The sequence below is a fragment of the Myotis myotis genome, unplaced genomic scaffold (genome assembly GCF_014108235.1).
Source record: "Myotis myotis isolate mMyoMyo1 unplaced genomic scaffold, mMyoMyo1.p scaffold_m19_p_3, whole genome shotgun sequence".
NCBI classification, from domain to species: domain Eukaryota; kingdom Metazoa; phylum Chordata; class Mammalia; order Chiroptera; family Vespertilionidae; genus Myotis; species Myotis myotis.
Genome location: NW_023416335.1, coordinates 154,956,328 through 154,968,967, shown reverse-complemented (window position 1 = coordinate 154,968,967; position 12,640 = coordinate 154,956,328). Strand labels below are relative to the sequence as shown.

Below are 12,640 nucleotides of genomic sequence, written 5' to 3'. Positions count from 1 at the left end.
TAGAGGCTTTTAACAGGGTTCAATCACATAGACCATCCAGATGGTCTCAATACCACCTTAATCTCACAAAGCTGTGTCCTCAAAACATCTGCCACTGTGGGAACAGTGGGTGGAACATGCATTCCAAGGATAGATGGAGGTAAGGAGCCTCCAATTGCCTGGGTCCAGCTTGTGGGTCAACTAGTAGTCATGTCCTCTCATGAGCTCATACAATATGACATTGGCTTGCAGGTGCTGGGGAAGTATGACAGCATCCAGGCCATCAGAGAGGAACAAAATATGGACCATTTCTCAGCAACACACCTAAAGGAGCCTCAAAGTTATCTTTTGGAAAACAATGTTCTGTATCAAATAGGGCACTGGACTTGAGTCAACAGGAAAAAAAGTTGATTCTTCTTTCAAAGTCCAACTCCACATAGTATTCTGACACCTGGGTGATTAAGATACTGCTTCTAAGCTGAAGGGATTAAGAATTACAACTTGCAAATTACAAAATAGTCACAGCATGGAGAATATAGTCAATAATCCTATATAATAAAAGCCTAAATATGCTGTGTCCAGTCATCCTTTCAACCAATCAAAGTGTAATATGCTAATGAATGCTAAGGCTGCTCAACTGCTCGCTATGACATGCACTGACAGCCAGGGGGCAGATGCTCCGACCAGTAGGTTAGCTTGCTGCTGGGGTCCAGCTGATCGGGACTGTGCGAGACAGGCCGGACATGCCCTGGAGCCCTCCCGTGGTCCTCCCCAGCTGGCCAACCTCCCACATCCCTCCCCGGCCCCAGTCATGCACCAGTAGGGTCCCTCGGCCTGGCCTGTGCCCTCTTGCAATCCGGGACCCCTCGAGGGATGTCAAAGAGCTGGTGTTGGCCCAATCCTAAAGGCCAGGCCAAGGGACCCCACTAGTGTATGAATTCGTGCAACGGGCCTTTGGTTTATATATATAAAAGGCTAAGTGTCCACCTGACCAGTAGCTATGATGTGCACTGACCACCAGGAGGCAGACGCTCAATGCAGGAGTTGTCATGATGTGCACTGGCCATCTTATATAATAAAAGCCCAGAGATCAAACAGTGGAATGACCAGAATGACCAGTCTCTATGATGCGCACTGACCACCAGGGGGCAGATGCTCAACCCCTTGGTGGTCAGTGCACTCCCACAGTGGGAGCGCCCCTCGGCTGACTGGGATGAGCAGCTGCTCCCACAGTGGGCCAATCCCTGCAGGCCACGCCCCCCTCCAGTGCACAAATCCCATGCACCGAGCCTCAAATTTAAAAATAACTGGCTCCATGGAGCTGGCACCAACAAACCAACACTTGGCTTCCCCTAAGTGGGACACAGGCCCCACCATCACCCTGAGTGACACCCCACCAAATCTCAGCAAACACTGCCAAGACCCCATAGTGCAAAATGTGGCCCACAGCCCGGCCAGGAAAAATGCCCAGCTTCCTCTCCCTAGCAACTAACCTCCTTGGAGTTTCTTCAGCCCAGGAACCCCACTTGCTTTATAGCCAGGTGCAAACATTTTACAGTTTAACCAAATGTCTGTGAAGTGTTTTCGCCTGCCTCATCTCATTTGATCCTAACAGAAATCCTGGAGTACTAGGTAGATAGGAGATTTGGCAGAATCTTATTTTCTTTTCATAAGCCAGAAAACAGAGATTTAGAAAGTTTAGAAGCTTGACCCAACTGAAAAAAAGTAAGAAATGGTGGAACTTGAAAATAACTTCAGGTTTTCTCACTGCACAGAATATAGTCAAACACTGCTACAGTTAAATATTGTACCCTTTGTTCTCCCTGCGTGATCTACAATAATAATCTGCTTCGTGTTGATGTTTACTGCTGTGTTGCTGACAATTACCTCAAAGAGAAGTTGGGGTGTTCCACTGAGCTGGAAAAGTTTAGCTAAATCAGAAAGCAGGCCTAATTAAGCCAGTTAGTCAACTTAGTAAGCTAAGTTGACTCATGCATGCACAATAAATGTAAAGCTCTCGCTGGTGCCAATTGTACCCACGTGTTTTGTTCTGTCATTGTTGATCATGAACTTAGTTGACACTTCTATTATAGAGAAAGGGCGAATAGTGGTATTACAAATATTTCTTCTAATTAATTGCCTTTCAATGTGCACGAATCCATGCACTGGGACACTAGTATTGTAATAACTATGTATGGTGCCAATTAGATACTGGAAATATCAGGGGCGGGGGGGTGAGGCACTTTGTAAAGTCCATGTTTGTCCAATCACTTTGCTATACACCTGAAATTAATACAAAATAATATTGAAAATAAACTGTAATTGAAAAATGGAAACAAAAAAAGAAGCTGCTTCTCATCAATAAGATAGTGAATAGCCTCAAGTCAAGTGTAGCTTTTGAGGGCTATTTGAAATGCTGGCCTCCTCTATGGTATTAGAAAGCTACATTAAATAGTATTGCTTCTGTAGAAATACCTGTAGACAGTACAAAGGCAGCAAAGTGAAAAAGGAGAATTATGTTTCATTCGGGGCATCTGGGAAAATCTGGCTGGGGGAAGGGGGCCCTCAGCAGGCAAGTCATTTTCCTTAATCAAAGATAAGTGCCAGAGGCTTGCTTGGAGTACCAAGATGCTTTGTTCTAAATCTGTATCTACCATGCAGCCTTTCGATTACAATTTAGCTTCCCATGTACTTTCCCACTGGGCAGAGAATATAACTCACCCATGAGCATTTGAGGAAATATAACTGTTTTATTTGTAATGCCCCAATGTTTGAATTTTCTTTATTTCCTTTTTTTATTTGTAGACAGGCTTTATTGAGACATAATTCACATACCAGGCAATTCAACCATTTAAAATGTATATAATTCAATGTTGTTGTTGTTGGGTATAATCAAAGTTGCTAAACCATTATCAAAATCAAATTTAGATATTTTTTTTACTACTTTTATCACCCCCAAAAGAAAGCTCATAGCCATTAGCAGTCTATCTTGATTTTTTAGGATTTTTTTTTCAGTTTCATAGAGATATAATTGGCATATAGCACTGTATATGTTTAAAGTGTGCAATGTAAGGATTTGATACACATGTATATTACAAAATGCTCACCATAAAAAGTTAGCTAACACATTCTTTGCCTCACATGATTGCCATTTTTTTTATTATTATAATAATATTTAAGACCCACTTTCATAGTAACTTTCAAGTATACAATAATGTTAACTATAATCACTATACTGTACATTGGATCCCAGAAGTTATTCATCTTATAACTAAAAGTTTGTACCCTTTGACCAACACCTCCCCATTTCTCCATTTCACCCCATTCATCAGTTGATACATAAAAAGGTTCTTTCCATTTTTTGGCTATTATGAGTAATGATTCTGTGAATATTTATATAAAAGTTTTGGTGTAAAAATTTTTTCAATTCTTTGGAGTATATACCTAGGAATGGAATTTCTGGGACATATGTTAAGTCTAGGTTTAACATTTTGTCCTCAAACTGTTTTCCAAAATGACTTCACAATTTTACAATCCCAGTAGCAATGTGTGAGGGTTCTAATTTCTCTACATCTCTGCCAACACTTTATAAGTGTGTTTTTTCATTTTTATCATTAAGTGTCTGTCTTTTCTATCATGGGCATCCTAATAGTTATATGGGTATTTTTTACTTTCTTGATAGTATTAATTGATCCCAGATTTTTAAGGCAGAGTAGAAGAGTGTTAATTTTCTTTGGAAAAAAATGCACTTTTTATTAATTTTAGAGAGTAAGGGAGAGGGAAAGAGAGATAGAAACATCAATGAGGAGAGAGAATCATTGATCGGCTCCCTCCTGCATGCCTTCTATTGGAGATCAAGCCCGCAGCCCGGGCATGTGCCCTGACTGGGAATCGAACTGCGACCTCCTGGTTCATGTTCCTTTGAGCCACATCAGACAGACGAAGAGTGTTCATTTTCAATGTTCAGAATGTTTCAGCCTGTTCATTTTCAATGAATTGATTCACAAAAGTTGACTAAGCATTTAATTTTGCAAAGATCTTTGATTTGGAAAGCAAAGACAAATAAGACATTATTTTTTAAGGCATTTAGAGTAATGAGTAATGATTCTGTGAAGGAAGAAGGAAAATACAGGTATATACTTACAAATAATGTGGATAATGTAGTCCTGGAGATTTTGATTAATTATTATTGAAATACTGAGTATGAGATGTACAGCACAGCTTGGGAAGGTCAAGTAAGAGCTTTCTGTAGCAGTTGATGAAAAAACGGAGTCTTCAGGTAAATCAGATAATTTAGAGGAAGATAGAGATTTTGACTATGAACAAAAACATGGGAGAATTACAAGCTATTTGATGTTGTTGGATTATATCATAAAAGTCTGGGAATGGTTGCAAAATATGATTTTAGAGAAGCCAGATACCATCACACTATTGGACACTTATAGAGCTTGAATTATGTCCTATTGTTTATAGAATGAAATCCCCCAAATTAAACAATCATGTAGCTTAAATCTAAATACAAATGCATACATACATCTATAATAATAAAAGTGTAATATGCTAATTAGATCAGATGTCCTTCAGACAACCTTCCAAACAACGCCAGGGCTGCAAGGGAAGAATGGGTCCCGGCTGCCAGAGGGAAGCCGGTGCCAGCAGCCAGGGGAAGGAAGGCCTACTCTTGTATGAATTTTGTGCATCGGGCCTCTAGTATAAATATAAACTTGAAAAACTGCAACAGATAACTGACATAAATTCAACAAAAATATTAAGCTTTAAGTGCAATAGTGTTTCGTAGTGGTTAAAGCATCAGCCCTGCACACCAAAGGGTTATGGGTTGAATTCCTGGTCAAGGGCAAATACATGGGTTGCAGGTTTCATCTCAGCCTGGTCCAGCCACATGTGGGAGGCAACTAATCGAATGTGTTTCTGTCACATCAATGTTTCTCTCTGTCTCTTTCTCTGGCTCTCTTTCCCTCTCTTCCTCCCTCCTATTCTCTCTAAAAATTAATGGGAAAAATATCCTCAGGTGAGGATTAATAGCAACTACAACAACAATATGTATAATCTATCCTATCTAATAAAAGAGAAACATGGTAATTAGCGTACGACCGCTACCCTTCCCATTGACTAATCAGGGTGATATGCAAATTAACTGCCAGCCAAGATGGCGGCCGGCAGCCAGGCAGCTTGAAACTAACATGAGGCTTGCTTGCTTCAGTGACGGGGAAACCAACGTTCCCCGTCTGCCTTGCCGGCTTCTGAACCTGCAGTTTGAAACATTGTAATAAATATAGAAGCTAAACAAAACCCCAGAAACCTGCTTTCAGCGAGCCTGGGATCTCAGACCTGGAGTTATACATTGTTTCGATTATAGAACCGAAACAAACCAGATACCTGCTTTCAGCAGCAGAGGCCTCAGAGCTGGAGCCAGAGCTAAAGCTGGCCCAGAATAAAAAAACAAAGAAAAAAAGGAGCAGTTGGGAGCTTCAGTCGGCCTGAAAACAGCCCTCAGCCCCTCACCCAGGCTGGTCAGGCACCCCAGTGGGGACCCCCACCCTGGTACAGGACACCTTTCAGGGCAAACCAGCCAGCCCCACCTATGCACCAGGCCTCTATCTTATATAGTAAAAGGGTAATATGCCTCCCAGCACTGGGATCAGTGGAGCCGAGAGGCCTCCCGGCACCGGGATCAGCATGATAGGGAGCAGCGCCCAAACCCCCTGATCACCCTGAAGCTCTGTGTGTGACAGGGGGCGGGGCCACAACCTCCCTATCTGCCCTGCTCTGTTTGTGACAGGGGAAGGCGCCCCAACCTCCTGATCAGCCCTGCTCTGTGCCTGATACGGGAGAGCTCCCCAACCCCCTGATAGGCACTGCTCTGTGTGTGACAGGGTGTGGCGCCCCAACCCCCCCCCCCCCCCACAGGCCCTGCTCTGTGTTTGATGGGGTAGAGCCATAAACTCCCCATCGGCCCTGCCCTGATTGTGATAGCGGTGGTGCCCCAAACCCCTTATCGGCCCTGCTCTGTGCATGACAGGAGGCGGTGCCCCAACCCCCCAATCGGCCCTACCCTGAGCGTGACTGAGGGTGGCATTGCAACCTCCCAATCCGCCCTGCTCTGTGAATGACAGGGGGTGGCGCCCCAACTCCCCAATCGGCCCTGCTCTGAGCCCAACCAGGGGCTGCACCTAGGGATTGGGCCTGCCCTCTGCCACCCGGGAGCAGGCCTAAGCCAGCAGGTCATTATCTCCCAAGGGGGCCCAGACTGCGAGAGGACACAGGCCAGGCTGAGGGACCCCTCCTCCCCACCGAGTGCACAAATTTTGTGCACCAGGCCTCTAGTCTACACTAATAAAAGAGAAACATGGTAATTGGCGTACGACCGCTACCCTTTTCATTGGCTAATCAGCGAGATATGCAAATTAACTGTGAGCCAAGATGGCTGCCAGCAGCCAAGCAGCTTGAAACTAACATGAGGCTTGCTTGCCTCAGTGACGGAGGATAGTTGGAGGAAACCAATGTTTCCCGCCTGCAGCTGCAGGCCTCTGAGCGGGCAGTTTAAGAAACATTGTAACAAATACCACCGGACTTCAGCGAGTAGATTCGCAACATTGTAAGCAAAGGCCAGAAACCTACTTTCAGCTGCGGAGGCAGGCCTAAGAGCTGGAGCCAAGCCTCAAGGTAAAGCTGGCCCAGAATAAAAAAAAAAGAAAAAAAGGAGCAGTTGGGAACTTCAGTCACTCCCAGCCTGAAAACAGCCCTCACCCCTCACCCAGACTGGCCAGGCACCCCGGTGGGGACCCCCACCCTGATCCAGGACACCCTTCAGGGCAAACCAGCCAGCCCCCACCCATGCACCAGGCCTCTACCCTATATAGTAAAAGGGTAATATGCCTACCAGCACCGGGATCAGCGTGACAGGGGGCAGCGCCCAAACCCCCTGATCACCCTGCAGCTCTGTGTGTGACAGGGGGCGGGGCCCCAACCCCTGAGCAGCCCTGCTTTGTGCCTGATAGGGGGGATCTCCCCAACCCCCCCCCCCCCCACAGGCCCTGCTCTCTGTGTGACGGGGTAGAGCCATAACCTCCCCATCGGCCCTGCCCTGAGTGTGAGAGTGGCGGCGCCCCAACCCCCTGATGGGCCCTGCTCTGTGCGTGACGGGGTGGCACCGCAACCCCCTGATTGGCCCTGCTCTGTGCATGACAGGGGGTGGCGCCGCAACCTCCCCATCAACCCTGCCTTGAGTGTGACAGGGGACGGTGCCCCAACCCCCCAATTGGCCCTACCTTGAGCGTGACTGAGGGTGGCATCGCAACCTCCCAATCTTCCCTGTTCTGTGCATGATGGGGCAGCGCCCCAACTCCCCAATCGGCCCTGCTCTGAGCCCAACCAGGGGCTGCACCTAGGGATTGGGCCTGCCCTCTGCCACCCGGGAGCGGTCCTAAGTCAGCAGGTCATTATCTCCCGAGGGGTCCCAGACTGCGAGAGGGCACAGGCTGGGCTGAGGGACCCCCCTCCCCCCCCCGAGGGCACAAATTTTTGTTCACCGGGCCTCTAGTATATATATAAAAGGCTAATATGCAAAGTGTCCCCTTGAGAGTTTGACCGGGAGACCAGGAGTTCGATCGCTCACTATGACGTGTGCTGACCACCAGGGGGCGGCATGGAACATGGCAGGTGACCAGTGGTGGCAGTGGGGCACTGAGGGAGTGAGGGAAGGAAAAGGCAGGGAGGCAGGGGGTGGGGCAGGGAACCTGATGGGCCCTGATCACAGGCCAGGCCTAGGGACCCTACCTGTGCACGAATTTCTTGTACTAGGCCTCTAAAATATATATATATATATATATATATATATATATATATATATATATAGTATATATATACACATATATACATATATACAGATATATATTTATTAGAGGCCTGTTGCACGAAGGTATATGTGCAATAGGCCTTCCCTTCCCTTGGCTGCTGGGACCAGTTTTCCTATGGCACCCAGGACCGAGGCCTTCGCTCTGGCTGGTCTCAGGCCAGAGCCCACCCCCAGCCGTCAGGCTTCACTGCTTCGCTGATCCTGGGGCGTGAGGCCTCGTGGCTCCACCCATCCCGGGGCTGTGAGGCCTCGTGGCTCCGCTGATCCCAGGTCCATGAGCACCCCTCCCCCCCCCCGGCTCCACCCATCCTGGGACATGAGGCCTTGTGGTTCCGCCCATCTCCGGTCCATGAGGCCTCGCAGCTCTGCTGATCCCGGGTTGTGAGGCCTCGCTGCTCGGCATCTTCGGGTACGTTTGGCTTCGCTCCACCGCTTGGAGCCTAGTATGCAAATTAACCACCATCTTTGCTGGTGGTTAATTTGCATATCACCCTGATTAGCCAATGGGAAGTGTAGTGAAGGTATGGTCAATTACCCTTTTGTCTTTTATTAGGTAGGATATATATATATATATATATATATATATATATATATATATATATATCTCAATTTGAAAATGATTTTAGCTAATCTATTCTGCCATATGTGACTGTAATAAATTTATTCATCTTTACTCTCTTTAAAATTTTAGCATTTTTTTGCTTATGTCCCTTAAAAAGTAAGGCCAGAATCTTCCCAATAATGTTCATGATTATTTTCCTTCTTGATTTGAGAGAGCATATAGTTCTGTAATAATTTTGTCATCTGGCAGAAATATGATACTAGGTAAAATAATCTTTGGAGCAACATGACTAGAGAGTAAAGAAGATTCAAATAGATTTATTCTTTAAAAAAATTTTTTTATTGATTTCAGAGAGGAAGGGAGAGGGAGAGAGAGACATAAACATCAATTATGAGGAGAATCATTGATCAGCTCCCTCCTGCACTTCCCATACTGGGGATGGAGCCCAAAACCCAGGTATGTGCCCTGACTTGGAATTTAACTGTGACCTCTGGTTCACAGGTCAATGCTCAACCATTGAGCAACATTGGCCAGGCCAAAGTGATTACTTCTTTTTTTAAAAAGATATATTTCTATTTATTTCAGTGATTAAGGGAGAGGGAGAGATAGAAACATCAGTGATAAGAGAGAACCATTGATTGGCTGCCTCCTGCATGCCCTCCAGTAGGAATAGAGCCCACAATCAGGGCATGTGCCCTGATCTCCTGGTTCACAGGTTGACACTCAACCATTGAGCCATGCTGGTTGAGCTAGAGAGATTAATTCTTATTCGAAATGATATTTGCCTGAGAAATGTCAGCAAGATGGCAGAGTAGGAAGCTCTAGACCTTCCTTCCCCCTACAAACATACTGAATTGGCAGCAATGCAGGGACCAATATGCATGAATTTATTTCTGGGCTCTCTATTTTATTCCATTGGTCTACGAGTCTTTTTATTATGTTGGTACTACACAGTTCTAAGTATTATCATTTTGCAATAGAGTTTGAAATCAGAAAGTGTCATGCCTCCGGCTTTGCTCTTCTTTGTCAAGACATCTTTGGCTATTTGGAGTCTTTCATAGTTCCATATGAATTTAAGGATTTAGAAAAGTTTCTTTAAAGCAATTTGTATCATTTTTTCAATGCCTCTCCATCATGTTCAAGATATTATTCATTCTCCTTAATTTATCACTCAGTTCCTTGTGATCTGACATCCGCTTCTCCCTAGTTTCAATGACTGGCTTGGTTTTAACCCTTCATGCTTCAAACTATTATGTACCTTCAAAACCTTTGGTGGCTTCTTATTATTTAACAAAATATCAGTTCCTCTAATAATTTTAGGCGTAAAATTTAATGTAAATGTGCTGGATACATATTTTGTATCAAGTTCATGACCATGTTCCATTGAAATCCTTACTTTATTGACTGCCTCTTCCATTGGATTCCTTGAGGAGAGTTTTAAGTTGTCATCCTGTGCCCTCCTAAGACCTAGCACAATTCTTAATACATTGTCAGGTTCAGGCAATGTGTATGACCCATGCATAAATATAAACAAATGAATGACTTCTCAATTTGTTTCTAAAATAGTTAGAGAGACTAGGGAATGGTGGCTGGCCTGTGTTATGGTGGTACCGAGTGGGCTTGGCATGACGGTACTAGCTGGTAGTGGGAACTTACAACGAGTGCCAAGGGAAGGAGCACTGGGCTTATTATCAGCTCACGCTGCCCAGATTGGCAGAACAGGAAGAGGTTGTAGCGGGGCTTAAAAGTGTTGATAGTTGGACCTCAAAAATGGAGTCAGACTCTTTAGTATAAAACTGAATATTTACTCTTGAAACTCTGGATTTCTTGGTTGAGAAAGACCATAATTTTCCTCATGCCAATAATATACTTGCTAATTTTTTCTTCCTGATGCACACATAGATCCCATTGTACCATATGATTGTTGAAAATGGTTGGTAAATACTGTTCAGAAAAATTCCCTAAAATATTTTTACACTTGTTTCATGTAAATTAATGTGCAGAATTATTTTTTAAGACAATAAATATGATTTGATAACTTGTAAAAGTAAAATCGGTGAGATAAACGGGTAAAAGTCACTATTTGCATATTTGCCTCCCTATCTGGTGGTTCTGATTTAATATTATGTTCAAGAACACTATATGTTTGTTTTTATTTAAGATTGTTTGGCTTTTTAAATTTTATTTTAAGGAGGGAAGGGGATTTACTAGCCTTTCCTGGCCTTGGTTTTCCTCAGCCAGAACTCCAGTTCCTTGCCTTCTAGTACATAGCCATTTGCTGTGCCACATTGGCCTGGGGCCTGGTCTTGAAGAGATGCATATAAGAAGCTTGCCCTGCTGGAACTGCGCCTCTAGGAGATGGCTGATTTTGGCATTCATTTTCCTTTCATCATATTTCTTCTGAATTTTCTTTAATTGTTTTTTGTTTAAAGTCTCTTTGTTCTTCATCAGAAGTCAGCTAGACCCTGTACTTTCAGCCCAGTGGTACTGAGTGCTGTCACTGAGCACGATGCAGGTCTCTACTAGGGTATTGGTGCGGACCAGTTCATTGTTGGATGTTTTGTAGACAACATTAAAAATTCTTGTTTTGCACATAGAGCACTAGAAACCCCAGGAGAAGTTGCCTACATCCAGCCTCAAGGCTCGGTACTTCTTGTTGCCTCCACATATGCAGACTATGTGTATGTGTCGGGGGCCAATCTTAGTGTTGGCAGCAGGGCATCCCCGCTCATATTTTCCCTTTTTGTGGTAGGACTTTCTCTTGCCCCTGGTCTTGCTGTGCTTGTGCCAGTTGTCCTGAGAGATGCCCATGACTAGGTGCCCACTGGAAAGAGCTGTCTGGCTTCTTCTGTAAATGTTACCATTAGCATATGGCATGAGAATGATACATTTCCATAATAGAGAACATTTGTGAACAACAAAGATGATGCAGTTAATACATATTTAACTAGGTGAAAAGCTTTAAAACTTTTTACCTCTTAATTAGAATTAGTCACAATGTTTTGGTGGCATGTAATTTAACTATTTATGACAAAAAATAAGGTTGTGCCGAGACCGGTTTGGCTCAGTGGATAGAGTGTCGGCCTGCGGACTGAAGGGTCCCAGGTTCGATTCCAGTCAGGGGCATGTACCTGGGTTGCAGGCACATCCCCAGTGGGAGATGTGCAGGAGGCAGCTGGTCGATGTTTCTCTCTCATCGATGTTTCTAACTCTCTATCTCTCTCCCTTCCTCTCTGAAAAACCAATAAAGTATATTTTAAAAAAAAATTTTTTTCAAAAAATAAATAAATAAATAAATAAGGTTGTGATAAAATCCCTGCTAAATCCTAATATTTATAGTAAAATAAAACAAATAAATAGTATAATCAGGCAGATTCTTCTTTTAGAGATTTCAAATATTTTGCATAATTGCACTCTTTGAAATCATCTAGATGTGTGTTCAGTGATCTCTTTTAAAAAGTAAGTGGGAATTTGGAAATAATTCTTTGGACAGAAATTGAATCCCCGCCCCCCCCCCCCACCTGCCCCCGCAACTCGATCCTGATGAACTCATCTGAGAGCAGTACTGTTGCTGTAGCCAATGAAAGTGATGAACTGGGATACATTTAATGGATCACAAAGTTAAATGAGAAAGGCCCTCTAGGGCTGTAAGACTTGCCATGGGTCACCTTATTCAGTAATTTTCGACCCTTTTCATCTCATGGCACACATAAACTAATTACTAAAATTCTGAGGTACATCAAAAAATATATTTGTTGCCTATCTGACAAAAAATAGATATAATTTTGATTTATTCACACAGGACAGCTATTGTTGTGTTGGCTGTTGTCATGTTTTCTAAATTTGACAATCTAAAGAGGTCAGTGAGCCTGACTAAGTAGTCAGGTATTGCATGTTTTAAAAATTCTTGAGGCATCCTGGTTGAAAATCGCTGCCTTATTCTTCACTTAAGAAGTAGATGTTGGAGGATTAACTCACATAACTCTAGCCATTTTAGAGACTAAAATAAGGTCTTAGTTATAACTGCCTTTTTCTCATAATAGGTGGCTTAAAAATTAACTGCCCAAATTGGGAATGCTCCTAAACTGTCCTTAATCACAGGCCTGATTTGTTACACTTCTCTTGTAAAGAAATGTCGAAAGACTGGTAGAAAACAATACAAAGATAACGTGTGTTGAATTGGATAGGGAAACTGTTTCCCGTACAAGTGGAACTATTATCTA

The 12,640-nt window shown here is 43.8% G+C and overlaps 1 pseudogene; it reads right to left on the bottom strand.

Moving 5' to 3' along the window:
- Window positions 1-10,624: 10,624 nt before the first annotated feature.
- Window positions 10,625-11,228, bottom strand: LOC118651747 (annotated as a pseudogene).
- Between the last annotated feature and the right edge of the window lie 1,412 nt (window positions 11,229-12,640).